This window comes from Cavia porcellus, unplaced genomic scaffold (genome assembly GCF_034190915.1).
Source record: "Cavia porcellus strain 051 isolate PalLab524CR breed Dunkin Hartley unplaced genomic scaffold, mCavPor4.1 scaffold_17, whole genome shotgun sequence".
Taxonomy (NCBI): Eukaryota; Metazoa; Chordata; class Mammalia; order Rodentia; family Caviidae; genus Cavia; species Cavia porcellus.
The window spans coordinates 3,295,414-3,317,558 of NW_026947500.1; the positions used below are offsets into that span (position 1 = coordinate 3,295,414).

The 22,145-nt window shown below is 39.8% G+C and overlaps 1 protein-coding gene across 3 annotated transcripts in view; it reads right to left on the bottom strand.

The window, feature by feature from the left end:
• The window catches only part of Slc7a14 (solute carrier family 7 member 14), a 123,854-nt gene extending 104,276 nt beyond the window's left edge, over nt 1-19,578 (bottom strand). Inside the window, exon 1 of one of the 3 annotated variants that reach the window (XM_063227153.1) lies at nt 19,418-19,578. The gene's annotated coding sequence lies outside the window, so the exon portion shown is untranslated. The remainder of the gene's footprint in view (nt 1-19,417) is intronic. The other 2 variants (XM_063227154.1, XM_063227155.1) reach the window with 2 other exon arrangements.
• Between the last annotated feature and the right edge of the window lie 2,567 nt (nt 19,579-22,145).

The following is a 22,145-nucleotide window of genomic DNA, read 5'->3' on the forward strand; positions in this document are numbered from 1 at the left end:
AGGCAGACATCTGCACGAGGTGAGGCTTACTCAGCTGGAGGAGGGCTGAGCTGAAGCCACCACCCCGTCTACCCCTTCGAGGCTCTCCTTGGCATGCAGAAGTCACATGGTGCTTGTCCTTCTCTGCCCGTCTGTTCACTCCCTTACAAGTGGAGTGGCTCATGCCAGCCAGAGAGAAGGAAGACTACAGAAGGCAGAAGTGAAACCGAGGATAGGAGGGATGCTCGCTCTTCTCAGTCTTGGAATTGGGCTCTCAAACAAGGTTTGAGTGACATGGTCCAACACAACCAGCCTAGCAACAGTGGCCCCTGACTCTAGGAGCTGTGATTTGCTTTTCCTAACAGTTTCCAGTTTGTCTTTTGAATTGACTGTCTCCAGTTTCTCTGTATGTTTCTCTCTCTCCCTCTCCACTTCCTTTTCCTTCTCATCCTATTTACTATATTCAGAACCTTCTGTTCCTCTTTCGGTCACAACCAGCTTGGTGGTTCCTATGTCTACAGTTGAAAGCCCATTCTCCTTACTGTGCATCCAACGTCCAGGAGAGGTGAGATTATTCATTTTATAGCCATTAGGATTGCATTGAAATGCTTCTCTAAAACACTGCAAGCAGCTGAACTCAAAACAGCTCTGCTGATGATTATGGTACACTTTATTTAAAAAGAACCCTGAATCTTTTTCTTTTCTTTCTTTCTTTCTTTCTTTCTTTCTTTCTTTCTTTCTTTCTTTCTTTCTTTCTTTTTTTTTTTTTTTTTGAGACTGAGTCTTGCTGTGTAGCCCAGGCTGGCTTCAACTCACAGCAGTCTGCTTGCTTCAGCCTCCCTAGTAATGTTGGGATCACAGATGTGTACTGTTAAGGCCAGCTGTCTTAACTATTTAAGCAGAGTTGAAATGCAGCATCCTCAGAGATGTGGTGTAGGTATGTCATGAGTTACACTTTGAACACTCCACTTACAGTAGTGATTAGCCTATTTTTTTTTTTTTTTTTTGTCTTTTTCGTTTTTATCGGTACCAGGGATCGAACTCACGACTGCCTGCTTACAAGGCAGGCGCTTATGCCACTGAGCTAAATCCCCAGCCCCGATTAGCCTACTTTTTGACTAAAGTCCTGTATATAAGCTGGGCTTTGATAAGTATTTTACTTCTTTTTTTTTTTTTTTTTAGTATTTTACTTCTTAATTTATTCATTTCCATTTACTCTCCCACCCCATCCCCGATTGTACTAGGAAAGACTTGATATCCCTGCTGTGAAGAGGGGAAAATCACCTTAAAGTTCAAATGTGACCCCCTGGATACAAATTAGGCCTGTGGGATTGGTGCAGGTATGATCTATTGGTTAATGACTTTGTGATTATGCCTCTTGCAACCAGTTTCTGGAAACTGGGCACAAATCAAACAACTTAGAACTGAGAAATAGTCAGCTACTTATGTGTATTTTTCTTTGTTTCTTTGGTGGCACTGGAAATTTTACCCAGGGCTTTGCACCGAGCTACATTGCTGCCTCCACCCCCTTTTTATTATGAGACAGGATATCACTGAGCTGCTGAGGATATCACTGAGCTGCTGGACCTAAATTGCAGCCCTGCCTTAACCTTCGAGAGTGCTGGAACTAGAAGCATGTGCCAGCACGCCCAGCTTTATGTGCACTTTTTAGTCCCAGATCCTGGACTCCAGTGACTAGACTCTCAACTGGGGAAATGAGCTGTGCCTTAACTTCTCATTTCCCAGCATACACCCCAGCACCGTGAACTCTTTGTCTTTAAGAGAATTATTTTTAAGAGAACAGTTCTCTCTCTCTCTCTCTCTCTCTCTCTCTCTCTCTCTCTCTCAGCTGTTGATGTGATTTTCTTCGCTCTCTCACTCAACAGTTCCTTAATGCACTCCAGTCCATCAGCAAGATTAACTTTAGAAATCTGAACAAAATGGGCTTTCAAATTATTTGCCTTTCTTCCAAATCCCCACTCTGTTTTGTTTCCTAAATATCGCTTCTGCCATCAGTTTTTGCATTAAGCTCATTGGTCTTCCTGCACTTTTTGCTTTGGGGCAATAAACAATCCTAGCCTTCACTGAAAGAAATAAATTCCTGGCACATGGAAATGTATCTTGAGTTTCTAGAATATTAATTTTGTTTTGAGTCTAGAGATGCATTGTGCATTGCTGACACTTTAGGGAAGAAGTTTTCTGTACCACTCACAGGAACCCTGAAGGTCCAGGTTTCTGTGTATCTAAGTAGTACTACATTACATTGGGTGGTTGAGCCTGTAATTCTGTTTTCTTGACAGTTACATGAAAAAAAAATTCAAGCTGTTTTAAGAAAATGAATGCAAACTACCAATCTTGACTATAATCCTCTAGGCAATTGGAATTTTTTATTGCTTTTATTTTAGGACTGGGGCTCCTATTTTTTTTTTTTTTTTTTGAGAGTGCCAGTTTTCTTTTCCTCCATGGCAGCATCAAGCTTTAGACTACTTGTTGAATGAATGAATAAAGAACCATTATTTCTCTCTTTCATGGACAGAATTACTGAATGCTAGAAAAGGTATGACTTACTCCAAGCCCCACACCAAATCTGTGTACCCGCGGGTCTGAATATGTGTTATAACAATGATGGGCCTGCGAGGTGTCTCACTGTTCTCACACTCACATGGCACATGCTAAGGTTTTCTATTGCAGAGGATTTAAAAATTGTGACTGGGCAGCATAGACAGGGAGAACAGTCATGTCATAAGTCATGTCATTTCTGACCTTAACCCTCATTGGCTATGAACTTGGGTAAGTTGCTTGAATTCTCTAATCTTCTCTGAAATGAAAACAAAAATACTGACTTCATGTGATTAACATGAGTATTAATGAATAAATGTGGACAACTGCTGATATCAGAAATATGATAGCACTGCTACCTAATTATTCTTGACTTTAAGAATTCTTGACTCAATAACTTGCCATATTGGAGTCACAGGTGTAAAGAGATGACGTTTACTGCTCCAGTGACCAGTGACCCCCTAGATTCCCAGTATACTGTGATGGTGCCATAGTATTTATCTATAACTGAAGGTTTGCAGATGAGAGGACAAGCACAGGCTGTTTGCTAAGATAGTACTGAAGCAAGAAAGTCTTGCTCCTGTTTTGACAGTTAAACCCTATAGTGGCATATTTTAGTTGTCTATATTAGGAATTTATTTCTGGCATGACAGCTTATACTCATTCAGATATTTTCTTCCCTTGCTCTCTGATGTTGGAGTAAAAACTGTGTCAAAATCTTTGTGACTAGGACAGCATTTAAAATCAATCTCGAAGTGTCTGTGTAGTTTGTTCCTGCTTCGAATAAGGATCACCAGTCAGCTCAAGGGGAAAATAAAAATAGCGAAATCATAGTTTGATCTTTTAGCAGTAACAATGCTGTCAGATTAAAAAAAATCCTTCTGATGTATAATTCCTTCTACGTGCTGAAGATGAGTCACAGGCATCCCATGACTGTTTTCTCTATGAGTGATGCACAGATATAGTTTCAAGTGTCAGGGTCTACACAGAGATTACTGACAAGGATAAATCAGACCCAGGTGCACTTAGAGCAAGACCAGACTGTAGCATTCCATGGTATGGAATAAACAGAATCAGCACAAAGCACAAGGATTTGTCCCTTGCAGAAATAACTCAGCCGCTTGGTTGGCTTACTTGTGATTGGAAGAGAAGCTGCAAGATCTACCCAATTCCCCTAAAGTGGACTCTCATGTAACTAATTAACATGGCCTGTGAGTTAAGTAGTTATAACGTGTTCAGAGTAATATCCTAACAGATGTTAGGGACTGCACAGACTAGATAATGCTATTTTTTTAACAAAAAGAATTTGTCTTTTCCTTTATCAGTAGAGAAACAGAATGAACAAAACCCTTTATTTGGAGGGCACAATTATTCTAATAACATGATGGGAGTTCTTGCATGGAATCCAAGTGAATTCTGTTATCTTTCTGATTGGTATATTTCATGAGATTTTCTGTTGAACTCCATTAATCTTAATGTACCCGCAGGTTATCTCTGATCAGTCATTTTGTTTGCTTACTCTCCTAATATTAGAGAAAGAATAAACTGGGTAGCATTCCTGACGGCCTCCCATTGCATGTGGGTATCCTGGCATCTGATACACAAATAAGTCATTTGGGATTTGCAGAGTTGGCTTGGTTCTGCAGACCGAGGTCACTCTTGACAGAACTGGCAAAATAAGTTTCTGTATTTCATAAGCTCAGTCAGCCTGTGAGACAATCATGACCCTAAAAACCCTTCCCAGAGAAGCTAGTTCTTAGGTTTCTCTTCCTGTTCCTTTCTCTCCTCTTTTTAATATAATCTTTATTGAAACAACCTATTTTTGACTTAATGTAATTTCTCAGTAATAATTTAAGTGGAAAATTTGAGCACTACTGACTTAAAAAAATCCTGTCTGATTGTAAACTTAATACTAAATGAAATGCATTGTGCTAATGAGTTCAGACAAAGCAGCTTGCCCTGAAGCAGAAATGGTTTGGGAATTTTCTTTCTTGGCCATTATCAATTTTTCTTAAATCAACCCAATAACCCAGTTTTTGATATCTAGGATTATAAGTCTAATAACCTAACATTCTCAGCGAGCTTTGGGTAGACTTTATGCTATTCTCAAGTAACGGGGGCCACAGATCCTGTCTTCTTTCTTTTGGGCACACTGCTTTTTGTGGAGATCATTACTTGCATGATGGCCATGATATATAAGTGTCCTCCAGACCAGAAATATATTAAATGGCTCCCTGACCAGCTTCTTAATGTGATGGATGGACAGCTACAGCATAGGGATAATGAAGTATTATTCTAAACAAAGCCCTGGAATGATCCTCTGAATTCAGCACATGGTCATTTCCATCCAGCTTCATAGGGTTGTGAGATGTGAGTGCAGGAATTTGAGAGTAAGAAAATGCTATTATTTTCCTTAGGCAACAGTAGTTTGTTGTGAAGGGAAATGCACTGGACTGAGGCTCTGGGAATCTGTTCATAATACTGCCTTTAGCTGTACAAACTTGGGCAAATGGCTTTGCCTCTCTGGATCTTGGTTTCTGCTCTCTTAAATTGAGTGAATGTATTTGATGTATTTGTATTTGACATAGGCTGGAGGAGAGACAGCCAGAGAGAAAGAGAAGTAAGAAACAATCATTCTCAGAAACTTGAATATGACAGACTAACCTCATTATGTGATGAAATTAAAGACCACTAGCTTAAAATATTAGAAGCATGCAGATGAGTAAAAAATTTAGCCCTGTGACAAACAAGGCCAGAGCTCTGGAGTCTGGAATCCTGTCTCTGATGTGTTTTATGCACAGGCTGCTTCATCTTTCTGAAGGCTCCCTCATGTAGAAAATGGAGAGGCTGTGATCATTTATACGCAAGCATGAGCAGCATATTATTTACAGAACCACCAGAGATTAAGATGCCTTCTGTTCGGCCTGTGCTCCTATAATCTCTGGCAGTTTGAAATGAGGAGGAAAGGGAGGAGGTGTGAGGTGGGGGAAGAATGCCGTGCCCATGTTAGGTATCGTGTTTGCATTTCTGAAGAGAATACTGCCATGTACAGGCAGCCCAGGTTATTATCTATCACTTGATTGTAATGAAGGAACTGTGCTTTAACAGTAACAAAAATAGCAATGAAAAACTTAAACTTCATACAAAATCACATTGTGTGTTTCACTGGATTACACTCAAATGATGAATAAAATCTCTCAGGGCAGCACAGGCTGGGACAGAATGCTATGAACTGAGAGGATGGACTAGGTTCCAGTCCTTATATTGCTGCTACTACGTGGTGAGAGTATCTGTGTAACTCGGTTAATCCTGATGCTGTGCCCACAGGTCATTTGTGATCATTCATTTGCTTTGCTACTATCCTAATACTAGAAAAAGAATAAACTGGGCCACAATCTTGGGCAAGTTATTTAAGGTTTCTGAATTTTAATTAGTTTAGTTTTAAAACACAAAGAGAGGCTAAGATGATTTTTTTCCCACCAATTGTTTGATTAGATTCCTTGGTCATGGTGTCATCAATGAAGTAATCTCAGATGCAATAGTCTTCCTAAAATACTCATAAAACTCTGTTCAAAGGCTAAACGCCAGGGTAAATGAATGTACTCACCTAGTTGCCTTGAAGTCTCTTCAGAGTCCTTCCAATATGACCTATAGGTCAAAGCCAGCTAAACACATCAGCCTGTATCTCTGTCACTGCTGTTCACATCACCATTACTTGCCTATGCTGTTCCTATCCCTCAACAGCCTTCTCTCTCATTTACCATCTGAGAAAATATTACATAGCCCCAGAGTTCAGCTGTAATTTTCACTGTGAGGATGAACTTTTCTCCAGTATCTCCTTGGAGACTCCTTCAGGTCGTAGCATGTGTCCTGTTGTATACATAATTAATGGAGTGTCTTTCTTCTGCCACGTGACTTATGGGTGGAGACCATATGTCCAGTGCTAAGCTAGACCTATGTGTATGATAAGGAAATGGCATAATTCAGTGTGTCTTCAAAGAACTGCAAAGAAGGTGGTTTTGGATGCATAACGGAGTGATTTTGGGTCCCCAGTCAAAACCTCACATGATAGGCACATTGATCTACTGGGATTCCATGCCCCTGCTGAAGTTAGAGTGGACTTCTTATAGAAGCTTCCAAGAGCTGATTTTAAGATCACTAATGTCCAATTTCATTTTTTCCCCTCTCAAAACACTTGGAAGCTGGGAAATTCCTCTGATCTCTTTTAAACTTCATATGGATGGATTTCATCTGGAGGAGGAGACAAAAAGTAAATTCTCTTTGTCTGCATCAATTGGAGAATTGGGTATCTTGCTCATTACTTTGAGAAATATGTCTCAGTTCAAGGGGGATGCTATTGGTGTTTGGAGTGTAACATTTTCTTAATTTTGTAGGATTGTCCAATTTAGTGCAGTGTATTTCATATTCCTTGTCCCAATCCACAAAACTCCAGTAGTCACCCCTTCTATGGCAGTGAAAATATTCCTTAGTGGCAGGGTGTCGTACTACATTGAGACTCATTATTTTGAGAAGCTAAGAGGCTATACATATTTTAAGTACCACTTTTCTGGACTTAAAGATTTAGATTCAAGACTTTCTTAATCCTAGAGATAAAAATTTTTCTGTCATCTATAGTTCAGGGTTGTATGTCAGCAACTTGAGAGCTGTTTTTGACTAAGAAGGGCTGAAAATTTATCCTTTACTTTGGTACAGACTTCACAGTTTACAGGTAACTGTAATGCCATCTCACTGGTCTTTCTGTGATGAGAGGAAGATTCTTTTCTCCCTATTTTAAGATAAGGAAACTAAATCTTGAAGAAGTTGGATGGTGCTAGCTCATATTTCACAGTCAGTACATTTCAAAGCTGAGATTAGAGAACAAGTCTTCTGAATTCTAGACCATTTCACTGCTCAACAAATGTCTAGTATACCACAAAGATGGAAGTTGAGTTATGTACTCTATAATTGTCTCTGGAGTAGGATATGTGACTAGGACATGTGACTAGCTTCCTGAGCTGGAAACTAGAGCTAAGGATGTATATATGTATATATATATATATGCTACTGTCACCCTTTTCTGCTAATAATAAATGCCCATTAGCAAATTTAGCACACAATAAAATCCACAGTGACAAAGATAAGTCCTGTGGCATATTGAATTTGTGACTGATTTGGCAACATAGGTTTAATGAGAAGGAAAAGTGTTTCACAACATGATTTTGAAAGCTTTAGTCTTACTCTTCCTTCAACCCAGCTCCAGGAACTGGCCTTCTAGGATTTCTCTCTCTCTCTGTCTGACTTAACAGCTCTTTATATTATTAGATTATTTCTCTCTGCTTTAAACACTACATCAAAACCCTGCAGGCAGAAACCAGAAGACTCCAGTGAACAAGGAAGATGTGGTGGGATGACTTCTTTAGTTTTTCAGGGTGCTGGATCCTGCATCAACATTCATACATTTCTGGTGAAATTTTCTAGGAAAAGATAGCATAGTGGCCCACATTGCGTACAGCATCCTACAGACCACCAGTATCCAATGCTGAATTGCTGGAACAAATGGTCAATGGCATTCAACAACTAGAATAATTGACTGACCTTTTTGTAAGTCAACTCCAAGGACAGGAACCATCTGGCTGAAAAACATATCCTTATATAGCATAATTAGAACCATGAATCCAAGTTCTAGTCACCTTCTTCATTGCTCTCGCAGACATAAAAGGGAAGTAAAATAGGAATTCCATAGAAATAGGACTTGTGTGTATGTGGCCTGTAAGTGACACATTGTTAGAGAGACTCCTGGACTCATAGAGGCAGTGTAGCATGGGGGTTAGAAGCACAAAATTATTAGCTATATGAATTTGGACAGGTTATTTAACTACATTTGAATATAGGTTTCTTATTTGTAAAATTGGGATAATAATCTTACACTGGTCATTTTAAATGTAAATAAGTATGAGCTATCACTGGGATTATTTTTGTTGTTACCAGATGACATATTAGCATGAATATCAGAGCTTCCAATAAGTAACTATATAGAAATAGGAACTTTGTTTTTGTTTTGATTATATAATCTCATTGAGGCAAGAGTACAGACTATTCAAGCCCCTGATCATATTTCATATAATTATAGAGTATTACAGCTTCTATGACCTAGAACCCCATTCAATTTGAATGTCCTGTTTTAGAGGTAAAGATGCAGAGGGTAAGAGGAGATAAAATCTTGCCCAGATTCTTGTAGTATTCTGATGTTCTATACTTTTATTTTTTCTGATTCATGTTCCTCCCATGAAATTTCTACCTGTTACTTTTTCTTGATCACTAGTTCTTTCATCTGAATGTGCAAAGAGAAATGATCTAAAATCTAAATACTTCCACTTTTTACTCACAAGAACTCATAGGAATTGTTACTAAACATTTTTACTAATGTTTGGCTGAAGAAGCTAAAGCAACAGCTGAACACATTTTCATGACTAATGAAAAGACAATGATGTGAAAAAATGCACAAGAGCAGGGATGAGAGGGGACACTGCAGCTTTCCTTCTGCTTCTGTCACTAACTTGTGTGATGTTCTTGCTCTCAGTTTATCTGGTTGAAATGTGAGTGTTGACTTATATGGTCATTACAAAATATCAACCTAATAATATAGATGTATTTTGTATAGACATAGTCTCTAGTGAACAATTAATGAAGACAAATGATAAAGACTATTTTGTCAGCAGAATGTTCAAACACTTGGGTGCAACTGGTTTTTACTTACTGATTATTTTAAGAACAATTCAAAGAGTGAAGAGGCTATAGAAACTAGTTTGCTTATTTGTAAGTCAGTTTATTGGGTTGGAATATTTTGCACTGGGCAAATAAGAATCATTAATTCTGAGCATTTGTTTTTGCATGGTAGAATAGAATGATTATTTTTTAATTTTTGCCAGTAATCACAAGATGGAACTTCTGAAAAAGGGGCTTATTTATTCCTAGAAAAGGGTAATATTCTGTGACCTATCAGATTTTCTTTAGCCCTGTATGTGTTTTCAACCTAATGTATACCTTTTTTCCCCGTGAATTAGGAACAATAGCAATTCCTGCCACTAACATAAAAGCTGATCAAATATCCAACCAAGGAAATGCCAAGTATGTTTTTAAAGTAATAGCAAAGGAGAAGACACAAAGACCTTTAATCTCTGAGTTTGTAAGGCTGCCTCATCACAGTAAAATTTGAGATCTTGGGACTGAATGGTCTCTTCTTGTCTGAAGGAAATAGCAAGACATAATTATCAGGAGCAATCTGTCTTGGACATCACGACTTATGTCTCAAGAGAGGCTAAGGGTGTGGAATGGAGAGAAAAAGATGGTGGATAGATAACAGCAGCTAAAGAGGCTCTCTGAGATAGCCACTTAGATTCCAAAAATAATACAGTGTGGGGAGTCACAAACAGAGGGAGATACACCCTGCCGACCCAGGAACAAACTAAGCTGAGAGAAACCAATTAAAAATACAGTCCTGGTGCTACAATTGGAACAGCTACAGTCTCGGTGCTGCTGCTTGAACTTGAGGATTGAACTCGCTGCCTCTGTCGCCCTGAATTGGCTCAGCCAGGAGAGCCCGCTAATTTTAAACTCACTGGAGACACGAACACTTTGAGAGCAGGAGTTGGCAAACCAAATTGAGAGCAGAGTTAGTGGGGAACCCTGCATCGACCTGTGGTGAGTGAGGGGAATAAAACCCTTCCATAGACAAAGAGGCTCCAACAGATGACATTCTGGGACCAGGCAGAGTGGCTGGAGCAGGGCACTGCAGTGACTTCAGTCAGCTGCTCCCTTCTCAAGTGGGATTGGTGGAGAGTACTTGATCTGGGTGATGCCCGGACTGAGGCCCAATAGGTTAGCCCAAACCAAGTTCCTACACCTGACAGTGCACCCTAAAGCATGAAACCTTCAGTAGGTTGACTTGGAGGGGCGGGCCCAACATAGGCCTGGGTCTGTACCTCCTAGTACACTGCAGTGGGCAGGAGCACCTAGTCAGTGTGCTTCAGACAAACTGAAACCAATAAAGAAAGAAACTGGGCCTCCTATATACGCCTCTATAGAAGGAACAAAAAATATGAGAAGAGGAGGCAACAAGAAAGGGTCCTCAGTCCTCAATCCTGAGAACACTGATCCAGGAAAGGTAAATGCAAAGGAGACTGAGGGCAGTAAACATGCAATATCAGGCACGGCACCAATAGACTTAAAGTGATATTTTTGGACCCTCATAGACGAGTTCAAAAGTGAAGTATTTAACCAAGTAAAGCAAGATATAAATAAAATAATTAAAGAAATGCTAAGCACCTCCCAAGAAAAAACAGATGGTAGAATGGAAGAACAAAAAAAGAGGAAAATTGTTTGATGGAAAAAATAGAGAAAACATAGAATACATGAAGCAGGTTCAAAGAGATTACCAGGAAATTAAAAACTCCATTTAAAGCTGGCAAAACTGCTTCAAAGAAACTAAGGATAGATTATCTGAACTGGAGGACAGGTTTGCAATGTGGGAACATGAAAGGAAAAATTTCTTAAAAATAACAAGGAAACAAGTAGTAACAATTCAAAGGCTACAAGATGACAAAAGGATCTATAACTTAAGAATAAAGAATATGAATGAAGAAGCAGGGGTACAAACAAAGGAACTGCAAAGGATATTCACAGAAATAATTAAGAAAAACTTCCCAAACATAGGAAAAGGAAAAGATACTCAGATGTATGAGGCACACAGAACTCCAGCCACCTACAACCAAAACAGAACTACACCCAGGCATATAATAATCAAGATTTTAGAAATCCAATATAAGAACAGAATATTAAAAGCTGTCAGAGACAAGAAGCAGATCACTTACAAGGGAAAATCCATCAGAATTATGGCAGACTTTTCAACACACACCATCAAATCTAGAAGAGCATGGGCAAAATAATCTAAGCCTTGAAAGAAAATAATCTTCAGCCAACATTTATGTATCCTGAACAATTGTCCCTAGAAATTAATGGAGAAACAATATGCTTCCAAGATAAAGAGGAACTGGAGGAATTCGCAGCCACCAATCCAACTCTACAGAGAGTACTACAGGACATTCTAAAGAGAGAGAAAAGCGCCAGGATTTCAGGAACAGTGGCAGAGAGACCCCAATGAATGGAACAAAAAGCGAAATGAAGAAGACAAACAGACAACTAATGATGGAAAAAGAGAACAACAGAAATGAAGCAGAGAAGGTTGGGTATAATTTCTAATATAGATGGCCTAGATACACTAACTTAAGGGAAAAAAGAGAGAATCATAGGCAGGGTGGATCAAGAGGTAGGGTCCACCAAGATGCTCTTTATAGGGAATATAATTAACCTGAAGAAGAGTATATGGACCAAAATCAAATATGAGAAAACAGAACTCGATGTGATAGGGAACTAGAGAGTAACGGTCAAACAGACCAGTACTTATGGATAGGTTGAAAAGACAGGCTTTAATAAGTGAAGAAATACAACTAGAGATCAAGTCCAGGAGTGAGAAAGTTCAGAAACACTTAGGTAAATAGCAGGTTGCCCCCTAATATAAAACTGAGAGTGTTGGGGAGACCCAAAAATACAAGTACATCCTGGGGGAGTGAAAGGGGGGAGGAATAGTCTTTAGAAAAAGACAGCAGAACATATTGTTAATAGTGTATCAGGAATTAAAACCCATATTACTCACACTACTCTGCTTGGATTTAACTTGTTCTGTCCCAGTTTGTATTTAAAGCACTGGATCTGAGGGCACAGACAGCTGTCCTGAAGATATCAGGATAGAGCACAGTGGTCATCTTTAAATTTCCTATTAACTCAATCCAGATCCCTGTATGACTTATACTGTTGTACCATGACTGATCTTAGTTAAATCTAACCTGTTTGATTGCTTCTTATTATTGACAGATTTTATTCAAAACTGTTAGGTTGCTGGTATCAAGTTGAGGACTATAGACAACTATATTGAAAATGACAATGATTCACTATGATATCCATTCTGATTTGATTACTACCTGTTTTTGTAGCTCTAAACTATCTACAAAGTTGTATTTCTATTAATTCTGTTATGTACTGATATATTTAATTGTACTTTATCTGATGATATAGCCAATTCTGTTGATGATAACAAGAGACAGCCCAGTGACCATGGTAGAACTCCTTATACAGCAGTTTTATGTCTTTTTAGTTTTATGTGTCTATAGGAATATGTTTAGTTCTGTCCTGCTTTGTTCTGTTTCTCCCTCTAAAATAGAAAGGATAGAAATATATGTTAAGACTCATGCTTGCGTAAAACTTATAAACAGTTTATGAGAACTGATCTTATGACACATGATGAAATGAACAAATACTTTGAAGGAAAAAAAAGGGGCACTGCAGTACCAAGTGCTGATTCCAGAATGTTATGATGTGAAATCCAGCAATATTATTAATCTTTGTTCAGAATGATTTTAATCTACTAAGTTTTGTTAGGTCTCAACATAAATGAAGATATGGATAAATGCATATATGTCTAAGTGTATAGGATTGATAGCCATATTACTTAGTTTTGGTTGGATAATTGAACAGAACTGTTTGCAGTCTCCCTGGTTGACTTCCCATTTATATGTTCCACTTTTGTATCTTGAAAAACTATTTGTGGGGGAACAATATGTATAGATCAACTGGTGATTTACTACTGTTTATTTCTTTTCTTTGAAAGTATGTACTATTTCTGTCCATTTTCTGTTTTGTTTTGTCTTTCTTTAAATAAAATTAAAAAAATAAATAAGTACTAATAAAAAAAGAGAGGCCTAAGAATGTGCTTGTCAGCAAAAGATTTAATGCTATGTGTTTGTCTACTATTGTATTTGTTACTGGAAAGCATCATGAGAAACACTCATTCCTTGGGAGAGTTGGCTAGATGAGTGTATGACATGAACTGATCTGGACCAATGATCTGAATTCAATAAATATTTATTGAACACCCACATGGCGGGCTATCAGAGTACCAATAAAAGACAAGTTCTGTACCAATAAAAGACAAGTTGCAATGACATTATTGATTAAATGGATGATTGCATGCTACAACGATGGGTGTCAAAGCTACATTAGCAATTCTTTTTGTTTCCTGGGATATAAAATCAGACAAATATTTTAAGCCACAAGACAGAGATACCGAACTCTTTAACTCTCTGAAGCAATGGCTTTTCCCTTTTTCCAAAATCCATGTCTTTCTGTGAAATAAAAAAGTTACAAGTGAATGAACCATGATTCCCAACAAAAGATGTTTATTATTAAAGCTAGCTTGACCTACTAGAGGCCATAGTTGACAGTCTCACTAGTTTTTCCTTCAGGAATATAATATGTAACATAATATAATATGTAACATAGGACTGAGAATGGCATACTGGACCTGAATCAGAATGAAGTGCAATTTCGGCTAAAGAGTTATCATCAATGTCTTTGTGGAGACTTAAACTCTTAAGAATGAATATGACTTTCTAGTGATTCTGGAGCCAGAGAGAATCTCTGGTCATACTCAGATGCTTTGCCAATGAATATCAATAGATGTACACACATACATGCATGCATGACACTTGGGTTTTTAAGATGAATAACTGCAATAAATAACAATTGAGAGTCATATGATGGAATAGGTTCATTTCTAAACATTTTCTACAGTGTTTCTATATTGTTTGCTTTTATTCTATCAGAAAAAAAATCCACGTGTCAAGTGGTGAGCCACTGAGTAAGCTATGACTGCATTTGAAAAGCCCGCCTACTTGAGGCATAACAGCATGGAGTAAGATGTAGGAGTAGGCACCAGGCACCAGGTTTGGGAGCAAATGTTAGCAAGGCACACAATTATTCCTGACTCTAGAGTTTACTTAGCAAGCAGATGATATAAAAACTCCTGTGTATAGCCAGAATTCTTAATGCAACATTGATAACTCAGTTGAATTATAAATTTCACTTTTATTTTGGTTTAATCAATACATTAAATAAAATATTTTATTTACATTAATTTATTAGGTGGATAGAAGCTCATTTCACTTAGTAATTAGTAGAAATTTTTCTTTGAAATCACACCTTTTACCCACCCTTACTGAGAAATATCCATAATACATTTTTCTATTTTTTCTGAACTTCTGCTATCATGAAAGGATAATTATTGCAAATTAAAACTATTTGTTAAAAGGTACAAACTATTTCTACTCATAAGATGTCATAGCCTTTTGAGAAGGAATTGTTCAAGGTTAAATAACTGAAACCACAAATTATGCAGTATTTTTAATTAATAGAACTTAACTAAATAGAAATCTCAACAATAAAAAATTTTAATTCAACGTTCCACTTTTCTTTTGGGTATGGTGGTATACACCTATAATTCCAGCAATCAGGGAGACTAGGAAGGAGAATTGCAAGTTGGGGCCCAGTCTGGATAATTTTGGAATTTAGTGAAAGCCTGTCTCAAAATTAAAAGTAAAAAGGGCTGGGGATGTAACTCAGGGTAAAGCCTCTTGGTTCAATGGCCAATATCTTCCTCTCCAAAAATTCACTTTTTAATGAAATAAAGATAAAACACATTCATATCAAAGATCAAAAACAATCAGAAAGACATTTGATTGAAATTACCTTACTTTTAGTTAGATTATAAGAAATAACCAATAACTGCAGGTTTCATCATGCCTCTTATGATGTGCTATATGCCTAAACTTTGAGTCTCACAATAGCTTTTCAAGATAGTTATAATAATTCTCTTATCTTATCTAGTATCTTACAGGTACAGGAATGGGAGCTCTAAGGACTTTTTAATGTGATTGTTATAAGCAGTAAACTTACTACTGACCACGATTCTTGTATTGTCTTTATATTATCATACTCTGTTTACTCATGATACACACACATGGGTGCACACACACACGGATGCATACACAGGTACAAGCAAACACATATATTACTATGTGATATATGAACTTTAATTCTGGGCAAGAACTTTCAGATCATTCCCAAGTTGAAATTTGGGAAACCAGCACACCCCATTTAGGAAACATTGTACTATATGGTAAAGTGGAATCCATACACAACCCAGGCTACCAGCTCATTGAGCAAGATATGTGTTTTTCTTGCTATCTAAATCAACGTTGGCATATTTAGTTGTTGGCATTACCAGGTACAAGCGACCTTTTCTTCTTTCTTTGTAGAAGTTTCAAAGCAAGGTCTCAGGTCCTTAAATTTTTCTCAATACTTGGTTCTTGGTTGATGTACAAATGTTTTTAGTATGTCCAATAGAACTTTCTGTGATGGTGGAAATAGGTCTGAAATAACCAATAAGTAGCCACTAGCCCATATGGTTGTTGAGCACTTGAAATATAGTATGTCAAAGGTATTAAAATTTTAAAATCTTAACTAATCTAAGTTTTTAAATTTTCAACTAATTTGAATTTAAACAGCTATATGTGACTAGTAGTTACTATATTGGATAGAGTAGTTCTAGCTAGTTTAAAATTCTGGTGCACATGGGGCTGGGGATTTAGCTCAGTAGCATAAGTGCCTGCCTTGCAAGCACGCAGTCATGAATTCGATCCCCAGTACTGATAAAAAAAAATTCTGGTGCATAGGGCACAGAGCACCCCAGCAACAGTATCTTTGTAGATCACCTAGTGAGGATACTATAGAAGTTATATAATTAATAATAAGCTTTAATTTATTTGGTTCCAGAGAAGGGTTGAAGTAGAATATTGGTATTATTAATAAGAAGGCATATGGAAATTATTGAGGAAGAACAAATGGAAAAATTATGTCGTGGCAAATACTAAGACAAAGAGCTAGACAGTGACATCTGAATTTTTAAGCCTCATGTATTGGAGCAGTATAGAACTATCAATTCAATATAAAACATCACCTTTACCAATGCAATTACTAAGGCTACAGAAATCCAATTAATGCAGATGAAATTTTGCCATAAGCTGGAAATAAAACTAAATGCATAGTACATCAGATTCTACTGTATGTTAGAGTGGCCATCTCCAATTAAGTTACCAACTTGAAAGAATCAGGAAGATTCCATGAACTGAAGGAAGGATATTAATATAGTGTCTAACATCAATAAGCATTTTATCAATATTAGCACTTAGAATGATCCTTATTTCTGGCTACATCTTTTAGTCACTATGAGTGTATGGGAAGACACTTAATCAATGTTTGGAAAGTTATTTTTAGAAATAATTCATAGAAGAGAAATGATAGACAACATAAGGATAAGTTGAGAAATGTCACAATAGTGTCCTTATTTGTGAATTGTTGTCATTGAGAAACTTATTGAGGAAGATGGTCATATCTATCAGATATGTTGAATCAGACAACACTAGAATGATGGAACCAGAGACAAAGGATCAGAAAGAAAAAGTGCCTAGGAGCACTGCTCATGTGTTTGTTTGTGGTATGTGACAAATATAGGTAATTGATTCTGACATTTTTGTCAAAGATAATGACAGAAGGCATCCCAGAAGAGTATTTCAGCCATGGTGGAGTAGTGATAGGAGCACTGGCTCTGGAGTCAAGTTAACAGGGTTAAATACTGCCTTTTCTTTCACTCATGTGGCTTAGACCAATGATCATCTTTGGGTTTCCAAGTTCTCTTTTTTGTTACATAATGGAGAGGAACAGGACTTTAATGTTATTAGAACAGCTAGAGCTCAAAACTCAATAATATAATTCTAGATAGGAAAGCATATATAAACTCGCCTTCTGGACTAACTAAAACCATTTTTTTTTCTTTCATGAAAGCATGTTGGTTTAGTCCCCTAACTTGTTTCTGTAATCCCAGAGCTCAAGTTGTCTGAATGGTAGTATTACAAACAGCATCCCTCAAAATATTTAGAAGGATGGCAGTGAATGATGGTGGATGAAGAGATTAAAGAGGAAAGGGTTGGAAGAGAGAGTAGTGTTTGTGAAAGAAAAAGCAGAGTTCTTTATTCTTTTGTTATATTCTCTTGTAAGCTATTTAAAGATAAATACCAAAATGATGGGATGAAAATGGCTTGGGCTTGGAGGAAAGCAGACTTGAGTTTGAATTCAGCCTTTGGATCCAAGATTCCTAATTTCCTTATATGTGTGATACATATGTATGCAATATTGTGAAATTTAAAAGAGACAATAATTCCTAACAGCTAGTACTTGTTTAATAAATATTCTCTTAACTTGGTCTCCCCAAATTGGCTTACTCGTTTTCCCATCTTAGAGACTGGTTAAAAAGACAAATGCACAGAGCTGCTTAAAAATCTGTGTCTAGAGGATGTAAACAACGTGTGGTGGGGAGAGAAGAGAAAAAAAGCCACAACCTGTGACAGAAAATCCTGGTAATCTGAAGCATCTCCCCCACCCCACCCCCTTTTTTGTTACCTTACAATTCTCCAGTTTCTGGAACCCACAGAAATGTTTATCAAAACAGCATCCTTAACTGCGTTTACAGCACTTTGCCGACAGGCAGACTCAGACACAGGCAGAAAAACAAAACAAAACAAAACAAAACAAAACAAAACAAAACACCCCCCAAAACAACGAGACAACACCGAAGTTAGCAAGCCAAGATCCTCCTTGCTTTTGCACCCTTCTGGCCTCCCAAGCAGAGTACAGGGGAAGGCACAAAACCCGAAAATCAGAGAACCTGTACGTTGTTTTCTAGTTAAACACCAATCTGTCTGTCCGTGATTGTAACAGTTTTCCCTTGCGGAGAATGCTGGCGGTTGACGGGCCATCAATTCTCCGGAGGTATTAGCTCTTAACCTTAGACAACTTTCAGCACCACGGACAGCGCCCGCCACTGGGTTTTGCCTGGACTCCCCCGGGGTCCCTCGGATTCCGGGTCCCCAGGGAGCCAGGTCATCCGGTGGCGCTCGGCCAACTCCAGTCGCAGCCTGCGCTCGCCGCTTTGGCGAGAAGTCGTTCCCCAAAACTGGTTCAAGAACTCAATGAACCGAGCTTCGCACAGGTAGGGGGGTGAGGAGTGCAGCTGAGAAAACCCTGCTATGCCAGCTTCGGTCTCCCTCTTCCATCGCAATATAAAATGCGATGGGGTGACTCAGAAAAGAGAAAGGGGTTGGGACCAGGCTGCGCCATCCCAACCTTTCGTATTCGGGGCAACTGATGTGCTTTGGGGCGCGGGGGGGGGGGCGGCAAGAACCTGGAGGGGCGAAGTAGTACGGGAGAAAGTCGTCGCCGCAGGCTGCCCTCTGGGCTCTGGGCGGGCAGCCTCCCGGATCCTCCTCCCGTCACGTCCTCCTCGCCGCCCCCGGCTTCTCACGCTCTCGGGGGACAGATGCCCACGCGGCGCACCGCCTCGCCCGGGCGCCAGGCCGGCAGAAGTCAGTCCTTCCGCAGAGTTTGCTCTCAGGTGAAAGAGCGGAGGTTGCATGCATCCCCTCTCTTGGGCTGCGGCCGGAAAAGCGTCCCTACAGTCTCGGGTCCGGGCCGGGAACCGAGCGGCCGAGCAGGCTGCGCGCCCGGGCAGGAAGGAAAGGACGGGCCCGGCCTCTCCAAGCCCCGGGCGGCCCAGACGCTGCCCCAGCTCGCCCCGCTCCGCTGCCCCAGCTGCACTCGCCCCCACCCCTCGGGCAGCTCCCGCGCACGGATCCGGCGTCCGCACCCCACTAACGCTAACCGGCCCAGCTCACGGCCAGCAGGAGACCCCCCCCCCCCAGCTCCATCCTCCTCCCGGGAACCCCCTTCCCTGAGGGCGCCCTCAGCCTCCGCGCCATGTTCCCGCTCCCCCCTCCCTCTGGCTCCAGCTCTCTGGTTCATCCCAGTCTCGGGGACCCAGCAGAGGCGCGGGGTCCTGCAGGGGGACCGACAGTGACATGGGGCCGTCACTCACCAGAGCGCCGGAGCAGATGCACGAGCTGCCAGAGCTGGTGGCCGGCGGCCCGCTGTCGGAGCAGGGCTGTCTCTCCGGCGGTGATGCGGGGGGGGGGGGGGGGGGAGGCAGGTGGGTGACGGCGAGGAGAGCAGGAGGCAGCCGCTGCTGCTGAACAGCTCCTCAATTATTCAGACCGACCCCCCCCCCGTGCCCCTCCCGCGCCTGCCTGCCAGTCCTCCCTCCAGCCCGCCTGTCTCCGCCTTCTTGGAGTCACGTGACTGATCCGGTCCCTTACGTTACCAAGTCCAAGCCTTGCACCAGACCGCACTTTCCTACTCCACCGTCTGTCACGCTTAGCTCCCTGGCCTTCTGAGATTCCAGTCGGGCCCTGGGAGTGTGCAGAGCCAAAGAGGCCAGGAAAGAGGGCAAGTCTCCGCCCTGAAAAGCAGGGCCGGGCAGGACTGTGCAGTCGGTATGTGAGGGAGACATCTGTCAGCAGCTCCATCTCTGCTGGACTCTGTCACCAAGCCCCCGGTCTGCCCTCTCCTGTAACTGCTCTTGAACTTCTTTCACCTGCACTAAGGCAAAGAAAAGATGGGAAGGTTGATTTCTTCTCTACTCCCAAAGAAAAGACCCAAGGCTCAAGTAGGCCAGGTTTATCTTGGGTTCACATCATTTAATGGGTTTAAAGACCATGGGTTTAGGGTTTGAAGATCCACCAGCAATTTCAGTCTGGATGACTTTTCCTCTCTCATTTGTGAACTAATCACCTCAAAGAACTGTTATGAGAAATAGATATCGTTGTACTTTTGAAATCGCTGAGCCTACTTCTAGACACATATTTGGAGATTAGTAAATGAGGGTCCTTCTTCCCTTGCTTCTCTTAAAATAAATGTCAGAAAACAAAAATAATCTGCTGTGTCAGTAGAATGAAGGTATCTTTTTAGACTTGGAAGGAGTTCTGTGTGAGGACAGAGTAGAGGAATAATAAGCCTAAATGGGGAGAAGAGAGGCACAGGCCTAAGTTTTACACTGGTTTCTTATGGTGAATGTCATAGAGGCATCCTGTGTCTCAAAAGGTATGGTCTGGATACGACCAATTCAAGCATGATTGGCTTCATCATTGACTAGATTATTTAACAAGCATTGAATCTACTAGTTTGGATGGGACTTATCTATATGAATTCTTGCACTTTTGCCCAAGCCCTCAAAATATATAGGACTAATGAAATAGAACTCCTTGCTTTTAAAGACTATTTCAATGAACTTGCATTTGGGAAGAATACTGAATGATAGCTGCTCTTTAAGGTGGAACAGTACAAATTTAATTCTAGATTATTGGCCTTCTCCGGACCTCATGGATCTTGGGTTTTTCTCAGAAAGATGACAAATCATGGCCTGGACAATCTTGCTAAATCCACTTAGTTCAAGCTCATTAGTACTTTGAACCAGCATCCAGGCCTGAAGTCCTGAGACATCTCCCTGAGTCAAACTTTTGAGCTGTCCTGTATAGTGTATCACATCTCCTGAGATCCTTACAAAGTTCTGAAACAATGTAGAAAAAAGACAAAGTTAAATAAGCAGGAATTTGGTACTAGCGCAGGCTCTGTCAGTTACTTTTATAACCTTTGGTAAATCATTTAAACAGAGTCTTATCTTTAAAGACCGAAAAATTGTGCCCATCTTCCTTCTGTATAAAAGAACTGAGATGCTCAGATGGGGTAATGCATGAGAAGCTACTGTAAAAGGTATTCAGAAAACAAATGCAAGTTATTAATATTATGTACTGAGGAAAACCTCGAGTCTATTCTAGTTCAGATGCATTAAAAGGTCAAGGAGATGGGAAGATGGGATTTGTTCCAAAACAGCCAGCCACTAAAAACTGTGGCTCTGAGAGTTTGCAAATGTATAATACCTGGAAGTCAAGGACTATAGCGCTTTAAGACAGTTTCATCAGAAAATTCTCTAGGACTCTGAATAATTGTTTCAAACCAGTTTTAAATGCCCCCAAGTCAACTTTACCCAGTAAAGGGCAGAACGAGGAGTAGAGCACAGATCTTGCATAGGTTGCAATACAATGTTACACCTTAACAAGATTTCTTGATTTCTTGATAAGCTTTCTCTTGGGTCCTTTCTCGCTTACAACCTTTTATCTTTTGTGTGCTGACAGTCGATTTTATCATAAGCCACTGAAAACAATTTCTTGCTATAGGTAGCACATTAATGAACTAATAAATAGAAATGCAGTGAACAAAAAACAAAAATATAGTCAAGAATTAAAGCCAGATAGAGCAGCAACAATTGGCCACAAATCTCAGTTCCAAAGTTAAATAATGATATTATAGAATGACTGCTAATTAACTCTTGAAAGGTACATTCTGGTTTTCTTTTCTAAAAAGTGGAATACGAAAGCATTGATTGATTTATTAAACATATCCAAGACACTGAAAATACGTATTTGAACAATTTAGAAGCCCCTGGAAAAGGCAGTGAGCTTGCAGTCTGGGGGAGGGAGTCAGACCATAGAGAAGTAAACAAAGCAGTGACATAACTACCACAATAGAAAATGAAACAGCAATCTTATATGTAAAAGAGCATCCCCTTGTTAAGTGACGGAGAACCAACATAAGCATATGTGGGGTCCTAGGCACAAAACTGTTACTCTCCAAAGAAGGACAGTGCTTTTACTCAGAACCTTTTGGAAAAACTGTTCACTATGAAGGAAATCACTAAACTCTCTCATGGT